The following is a 9,178-nucleotide window of genomic DNA, read 5'->3' as shown; positions in this document are numbered from 1 at the left end:
ATGGGTAATCAAGCGATTCTTATTAAATGCTTACCCAATTCAAATGCCTGCCTATAACACAGTGAGAACATGGAAATTCAGAGACATAGCATGGGCTGGGGAGATAGCTCAGTAGGTAAAGCACTTGCCTTGCAAACATTCAGGACCTGAGTTTGGATTCCCAGAACCCATATAAAAAGTCAGTATGGCAGGGCCCAGAATCTCATTGGCTAGCTAGCCTGGCCTATGTGGCAGAGTCGAGGCCAATGAGAGACTCTGTCTCAGAGGGTGGAAGGTGCCTAAGGACCCACAGCCAGGTTGTCCTCTGACCTCCACATGTACATCCCCAGAGCTCACACACACACACACACACACACACACACACACACAAATAAATAAATAAAAAGCAATAATAAAAAAATCTTTAAATAAAAGAAGTTAATTTTACTAAATATTAGCAAGTAATGGAAAGTGAAATTAAGAAAACAAAACAAGAACAAAGAACAGCACTTACAATAGCTTAAAAATATTAATTATGCAGGCATAAGCAATAGTGTACATGGTTTCTATAGAGGAAACTATAAAAACTATTAACTAAGGGACCGGAGAGATGGCTCAGTGGTTAAGAGTGCTGACTGCTCTTGCAGAGGACCCAGGTTCAATTCCCAGAACCCACATGGCAGCTACATGATTAAGAGCACTGACTGTTCTACAGGACCTTGGTTCTGTTCCCAGCACCCACACGGTGGCTAACAACCATCCTAAACGCTAATTCCAGGGGATCCAACGCCCTCTTTTGGCCTCTTTAGCCATTGCACACATGAATGCACTTATATACATGAAGGCAAAACACTCATACACAACATAAAATAAAAATATTAAATAAAATATATTTTAAAAAGTATTAACTAAAAGTTCACTGAAGAACCTCAGAGAAGATCTGAGCAAATGTAGAGATAATATATTATGCTCTTGTATTGGACTCAATAATTGTAAATTATTCTCTAGAGTTACAACACTCCCAAATAGAATCTCAAATTTATTGCTTCTTTATAGAACTTAATAAGCTGAATCAAATTTTCATGAAAATACAGAATCTTCATGAAAATATTAGAATCCTTTTAAAGAAAATCAATTTGGGAAGATTTGCTGTATTGAATATCAAGACTAACACAATATAGGAGTAAAAATGTGACATTGGTATAAAAATGTCAAACAGACCAATGAAACAGAACAGAGAACTCAGAATCAAACTTACATGTCCAGTTCATTATTATGGCCCTGACAGGAGCAGAGGAAAGTCTGTCTTTTTACAAACGATCCTGGAAAATTGTGTGTGTGTGTGTGTGTGTGTGTGTGTGTGTCTGTGTGACTGTGTGTCTGTGTGCCTGTATGTGTGAAGGATAAAATAATACATTGTTAGAAGGCAAATAAAAGGGTAGAAGACATTTGCAACATGATACATAGCGACTGTAGACTTCTGTCAGGAATAATACGCAATATGGATCTCTAAGCACAAGGATGTGCTACAACACCAAAACAAGAAAAAGCCTTGAACAGGTCTTCACAAAGTGGGAGATGTGGGCTATCAAGATGTCTCAGCAGGTAAAGGCACTCACTGCCAAGCCTGATGACCTGAGCTCAATCCTTGGGGCTCACATAGTGGAAGGAGAGAAAATGCTTAATTGATAATAGAAATTTTAAAGAAAGCATAATTTGATTTTTTATTTATTTTGAGACAGGGTCTCACTATTTATCCCTGACTGGCCTGGAACTTGCTATGTAGGCCAGGCTGGCCTCAAATTCACAGAGATCTGCCGTCTCTGGCTCTCAAATGCTGGGATCAAAGGCATGTACTACCATGCCTGGCTTAAGAAAGCATAAATTGAAATAACGCTTTTGGATAATGGCTTGGTGTATCTAGAAGGCCAAAACCATTTTTTTCTGAGACCAAAAACCTAAAGAAATGTTCACAGATATATTATTCACCATACGATAATTTCACCATTTGATTTTTATATTTTATTTTAATTTATTTGTGTGTGAGCATGTGGAAGTCAGAGGACAACTTGTGGTTGGCAGTTTTCTTTTTCTATTGTGTTTGTCCCAGGGCTCAAACTCAGGTTGTCAAGTTTGGTGGTTAAGTGCCTTTACCTGCTGAGCCATGTCATTGACCCATTTTCTCCATTTGGAAGCAACCCAAAGGTCATCACTACTAGAATGGATGGATAATATGTGCTATGCATGGAATGTGTCACAGGATGTTGCAGCCAAGGTCCCTTTGACCTCCTCCCCGCAGGGGCAGGGGATAAGTAGGCGCGAAGTCAATGACACAGACTCCAGGACACTCACTAGGCAATGTACAAGTGAGCTCATTTATTGTGAACACAGGCATCTCCTTTATACCCCCTTCCCTCCTCCTGTTGAACACCCCCAAGCCCACCAGGCTTGGGTCTTCAACAAGAGTCAAGACAAAGGTTTTGATTTTACTATAAAAAGTTTAATTCTTAGCAGTCAGGTGAGCAATCACAGAATGGCTTTTTGTTGTGAGGAACACAGATCTTATATAGGAATTGGATTTGGGGTAACCAAGGAATCCCCATGGATATTTTACTAACAGAAAGTAACCATGGATGCAGCAGGTTGCTGCATTACCTCACCAACTCTGGTGCCTGAAGACCAAACCAAAACTAAGTTTCTAAGAGACCTGATTTATCATTGGAGGCACAGCCTGTCAGGTCAAACAGCTGAAGCAGAGAGCTCAGAAGCTCTTAAAGTGGCACTCTACTTTTTTCCAATGCTTATGTCAAGTGTGGCTCCCAACATTTCCCCCTTTCTTTTTATATTTTTTAAAGATGTACATGCCAAGACTGGGATGGAAAGACTGTGCCTGTCTTAGGTTGTCCTCTACCAGAGTGAAAGCTGTTGGGGATTGGCCAGCGACCCACTTTACTCTGAGAAGATCTTACCTGTCACTGGCTAACTGGCCTCCGTAAAGCTCCCGTCAATTGGCCACGGCCTTGGGGAAGAAATGGGACATAATGCCATTGCAAAGTACGGTTGCAAAGTTGTGCCACTGAAAGTAGGAAGGTCTGCATTTGTAAGTCTATTTTTAGGTCTATATCTGCATTTGTAGGTCCATTTTGAGGTCTATAGGTCTATTCAGGATTTAGGTCTCTATAGGATTAGGCTGCATGCCTAATTCCCCCCATTACACATAAAACAAAAAGACACCAAAATGGAGTTGGGAAAGAGGGTGAACCGAACAATGCAATGATCACAGAGGGAGAGCACAAGGGAAGGAGAAAACATATACAATATAATCAACAATAGCGCAAAAGATCAGGTGGAACAGTCCATTAATCAAGTAGGGCAGTGATGCATCAGAGCTAAAGGCCATAGAAGTAGAATGGTGGGCACCAGGTGGTGGAAAAAGTCCAGGCAAAGAAGGAGAGTAGGATGGCAACATCAGTCGGTGCAACACGATGACACAGGCGGCGTAGAATCCAGAGATTCAGCAAACCGAATGAGGTGTTCAGGCAACCAACAAGCACTGTCAGCATCCTGTGGAAAAACACAAACATGCCCTCTCCCCCAAATGAGGACTGGAGCTGGGCCATGCCAGAGTCCCATGTAAGGATTCTTCCATTTGACTTTGGCATAATCTGTGGAAGAAGAAGGATGCCACAAACTATCAGCCGCAGAGCGACCTTGGGCATCCAGGGTTAAGAAAGTTAAAACAAAGAGAGCAAGATTCAGTTGATTTTGTGGTGAATGGGTATACAGTTGACCATGGTCAATCTTTGACAATTGTAACTTAAGAGTACCATGAGCACGTTCAATAAAGACTTGACCTTGTGGATTATAAGGAATTCCTGTTTTTTTGTGAGATAGCAAATTGCACACAAAAGTCATGAAATGAGCAAGAAGTATACCCAGAACTGTTAGCAGTTTTCAAGATTTTGGGAGTTCCAAGTGCTGAAAAGCAACAAACGCAGTGAGTGATGACATGTTTAGTACTTTTACCAGTAAGAGCAGAAGCAAAAAGAAAACCAGAAAACGTACCTATTGGAACATGAATGTATGTCAAACGTCCAAATTTAGGAATGTGAGTAACATCCATCTGCTATAATTGATTAGGGATAAGTCCACGAGGGTTAATCCCTACATGTGGGACTTGAGAAATAGTAGGACATTGAGGACAGTGGCGAACAATATCTTGAGCAGCTTTTTTAGAGATGTCAAATTGAAGCCTCAAACTATTACTATTTGGATGATGTTTAGCATGAGCTTGCTGAGCAAACTCCACATCAGAGAAAGGTAGGCTAGAAAGTGCTCGAATATGAGCCACAAAGAATTTCTTTGTCCTGGCAATAATAGAAGACTGTATATGAAGTTTTTATAACAGGAACAGTTTTCAATACACATAAAGCAGAAAATACATAAAAACTATCAGTATAAAGATTAAACTCTTGATCCAGAAATCTTTGGAAAACTAAAGCAACAGCATGAAGTTCAGCAACCTGTGCTGAAGACTGAGAGGTATGATCCACTACGGTGTTTCCATCAGCAACATAGGAGGCACTTTCATTGGAAGAGCCATCTGTGAAAATCAACAAAGCATTTGGCAAAGGAACCTTAGGAAATATAAGATCAGTGGTTTGACAAAACTGTAGAAGCTTATGTTTAGGATAATGAGTATCAATAGACCCAGAATAAGTAGCGAGGGCAATGCCCCATGCCTCAGAAGTTTGAAACAACCAATCAACTTGAGATTTACTGAAAGGAACTATTATGTTAGCAGGTTCCTTTCCAAAGTATTTAGTAGATTCAGATCTAATGAGCTGAATCAAAGTAGATACTAATTTAAAATATGGAAGTAAGACTCTAGCAGGGGAGACAGGCAAGTGAATCCATAATAATGGACTGCCCTGCCATAAAACAGCAGTTGGAGTATGCTTAGTAGCAAAAACATAAGCCTCCCAAGGCTCATTATACTTTATATATAGTTGACATAGCATAACTGCTGTTCAGCAATAGCGGATTCAACCCTATCCAATGCATTATGTGCCTCTGGTGTAAATTCCCTCAGTGATGTAGGATCAGAATCTCCTACTAGAATCTGAAATAAGGGGCGTAAATCATGGGTTGTGAGTTTTAGATAAGGTTGTAACCAATTAATGTCTCCCAATAACTTTTGAAAATTATTAAGAGTTTTTAAATTATCTTTTTTGATCTGAATTTTCTGAGGTTTAATTTTCTTTGGATAAAGAATATGACCCAAATAAGAATAAGGAGGATGTCTCTGAATTTTTTTTTGGAGCTATTTATAGACCAAATTGTTGCAGAGCTTCCTGGATAGAAAGGAAAACGTGTAGAAGCAAATCCTCATCTTGATGAGCCAACAAGATGTCATCCATATAATGGATGATGTAGACCCGTGGAAAAGACTCACATACCTTCTGAATGGCCTGAGCCACAAATTTTTGACACAAAGGAGGACTGTTAGCCATACCTTGAGGCAAGACCACCCATTGATATCTCTTTAGTGGTTCTTTGAAATTTGCTGAGGGTACACTAAAAGCAAATCTTTTGCAATCCTGTGGGGCTAATGGAATAGTATAAAAGCAATCTTTCAAATCTAAAATAATTTTATGAATATCTTGAGGTACAGCAGAAGGCAAAGGTAAACCTAGTTGTTGGGCTTCCCATAGATTTAATAGTTGCATTAATTTTTCCAAGATCTAGTGACAATCTCCATTTACCTGATTTTTTTTTTTATGACAAACATAGGAGAATTCCATGGAGAATTAGAGCACATAATATGTCCTGCATTGAGTTGTTCCTGCACTAATTTCTCAACAGCAGCTACTTTTTTTATGCACAGAGGCCACTGAGGCACCCATACAGGGTCTTCAGATTTTCAGATAATTGGATCGGCATGAGGTGCAGGCTGCTCAGTGACCTCAACTAAAAATGCTGTAAACTGTCAGTAATTGATGGTGATTGGGAGGATCCAACTTGAGTGTTGGAACTCAAAAGGCACACTCCCATTTTTGACATAACATCGAGACCCCAAAGATTGATAGGCAAACCAGAAAGTAAGTAAGGAATAAATAGACGCTTGACAGGCAGAATTTGCATTCTCATAAGCCAATTGTCTCACCAATAGCAAAGCCACATCAGAGTCACCTAGAAGTTTTCCTGCAGCCGTTGAAAGCCTAGATACAAAATCTTGATATAACTCATCAGGACCTTGCCTAATCTTAGCCAAGTCCTCAGTCTGCCATCCAGACGTCGGCAGCTTGTTCCAGGCCTTTTTCGCTGCAGCACTAGTTTGGGCATAGACAGCAATAGGGAAGTTTATTTGTTGGTCCATCTCCCTATATTGGCCTTCACCTGCAAGCCTTTTTAAAGTAAGGGGAATATTTTGAGATCTATTAAGGTCAGCAGTAGCCTGGTAGCATTCTCCAAATTTTGATTTTTATAAAAGACAATCTCCTCCTGACAGACAGGCTCTGGCTATTAGCTTTCAATCGGTAGGAGCCAAAGCTTCAGTAGTCATAGATTCTAGCACAGCCTGAGTAAAAGGAGCACAAGCAGATTTCAATTCTGAATGGAACAAGAATATGTGTCCTAACCCTATTTCCCTGGCCATCATCACATTCCGTAACTGGAAAAAGATTAAATCCTGACACAGCATCTCCAGTTGCAGCCGCATGCTGCACAATCTGTTGTAATGGGGGCATTAAGGACAAAGGACAAGAAGTAAAGGGATTGCCATACCTAAGAAAACAATCATGGCAGTCAGTAGCAGAAATGCAAGACAGGGCGCAGCTACATCACGCACGTTCCATGACTGGAAAAAGATTAAATCCTGATACATCCTCTCCAGTCACAGCTGCATGCTGCAAACTCTTTTGTATTAGTGACAAAGACAAGGGACAAGAAGCAGAGGGACTGTGTACCATGGGCATAGCATCAGAGTTGCTATGCACCTGAGGAGGACACAGTCCTACAGCATGAGAAGAACCTGAAAAAGGCAAATGTACCTGAGTTTGAGTATGCTTTACCTGAGTGTCCTTTTTAGGCTGCTTCTGTACATTGGAGGAAGGAAAAGTTTTTTGTAAGTGTAAAGCAGAAACCTTTTCAGGTAATTCAGATTCCCCATCATACCGATCTCGCAAATCATCAAACAACCTTAAAGAATCTTCCATCTCATAACCTGGAGGAGCAGAAGGTTGTCCAACATAACACATTTTTCTCAGAGAGTTTTTTCTTTTCTGATCTGAAATCCAAGGAATCTTGAATGAGAGTCCAAAGACTGAAAGCATCAATAGGAACCTTCAGAGGTCCTTTCTTGTCATAAAAAATTTGTAATTCTTTTTCCATTTTTTGTCATACTTCAATATTGAAAGTACCTTGTTCAGGAAACCAAGGACAAACCTTTTCAATAAGTTCCAGAAAGTTATTTAATTTCTGCAAGCTAACTTTCGTACCTCTTTTCTTAAGCATATGTTTAATCATAGAAGACGACTGTTACCTTGTCCCATATTCTTTGTATATAAGAAGAATATCAACTTAAAAAATTTTTCTAAAAGGAAAAGTTAATAAAAGGCAAAAGTTAATTAAGAGTTTTTAGCAAAGGCGGAGGTGTCTCCTTCGTTGAAGTGTGCACCTCAAGGTCTGAAGACAGACTGACCTATAAGCAAAAGAGATATCCATATACCAAGCAGATTTTCCAAGGCACACTCCAAGGTCTGAAGACAGACTGACCTGTAAGCAAAAGAGGCATTCATATACCAAGCAGGTTTCCAAGGCAACAGTCAAGAAACTAAAGGTAGAGATTGGACACTCCCCTGGTCTAGAAAGATCTAGAAACAGGTAGGCAAGGGTGACACAAACATACACAAGAGGTTGTTAAGGTAACAGAAAACAAATCCATGGAACAACAAGGTGAGAACAAGTATCCATGGAAACACAAACTCAACACTTGAAGTGGGACAAACAAGTCCAAGAAAATTTGTAACTGATATCAGTAGCCTAATAATTAATCCAAAAGTGCGCACAAGATAATTGACGTCTTTCATATTTAATGGATCCAAGATAAAAATTTTAAGTACTCCACAAAACTCACCACAAGTAACTTCTGCCACAAGCCACTCATTCAGAACACTCAGGATGCTACCTCCCATGCCTGAGTCACCGACCTGTGCCATTGGGAAGGAGCACATCACGAATTTTCAAAATGCCATTTTCCAAAGACAAAGCCCTACCAGGCCCAAAACACAAATGAGGGAAAATTTTTTACGTGGTACCAACAAGCCTAATTGAAACAAAACATATCGGGAATGGCACCGGACGCAGATCTGCAAAAGCACAGTGTCGACATCAGGTGGGCACGCCAATTTTACATCCCAAAGCATTGCTGTGGATGGCCCTAGTCAGCATCCAGAACAGCCCTCATACTGTTCCCAACTTAGATCAATCTGCAGTGGCATTTGAATCCTCCAATCCTGCTCTCGCAGGGCCAAGCATGATTGATCTGGATCCGGGTCAACCTCTAAGGGACCCAAGGAGACCGACCCCTGATGTGGAAGCCTTTTTTGTCAGACAAATCCTGCATGCCAAGGCACTAAAACATGCAGGCTGCTCTCAGATCCTTTCACAGAGTCAGAGGGTCAGTCTGAACCCAGAAAATTCTTGAGAACAGAGTGCTTGTGAGAACTGGCATGAGTCTGAACAGAAAGAACCAGTTTCTGTCCAGAGTCAGCTTCTCACATTTACATCCTATTCTACATCAAGAAGGCAAACAGAAACACATCTAGGTCTGATTTTCTGCAAAAGAATTTAAAGTTAGCCATTTGAGCCTTTCTTCCCACCGAACTCTGAGAGCCTGGAACCGAGTAAGGAGGAGGAAGCTGTGGATAAAAAACTCTGCAAACTTGCTCTAAGACTTCACGCCTCAACTCCTCAGAAATTTTATAAAGATTAATTGCCCTTCTAGATGTATGAAAAAGCTGGTTTGGAAACAATCTCCTGGGAGAGCAGTCAGCAAATGCTCTAACAAATGTCCAAATAGCCCAGAAGTCAAGTGAAACTGCTTCTCCTGTCTGAAATGCCTTTTTCACTTTTTTCCTGACTCTGTCCCCTACTTTAAAATCTAAAAATATCATACCAAGAGCCCATAAAGTCTTAG

The sequence above is a fragment of the Nannospalax galili genome, unplaced genomic scaffold, assembly GCF_000622305.1.
Source record: "Nannospalax galili isolate Female #2095 unplaced genomic scaffold, S.galili_v1.0 scaffold1905, whole genome shotgun sequence".
Classification (NCBI taxonomy): domain Eukaryota; kingdom Metazoa; phylum Chordata; class Mammalia; order Rodentia; family Spalacidae; genus Nannospalax; species Nannospalax galili.
Note: the sequence above shows the minus strand (reverse complement) of the source record.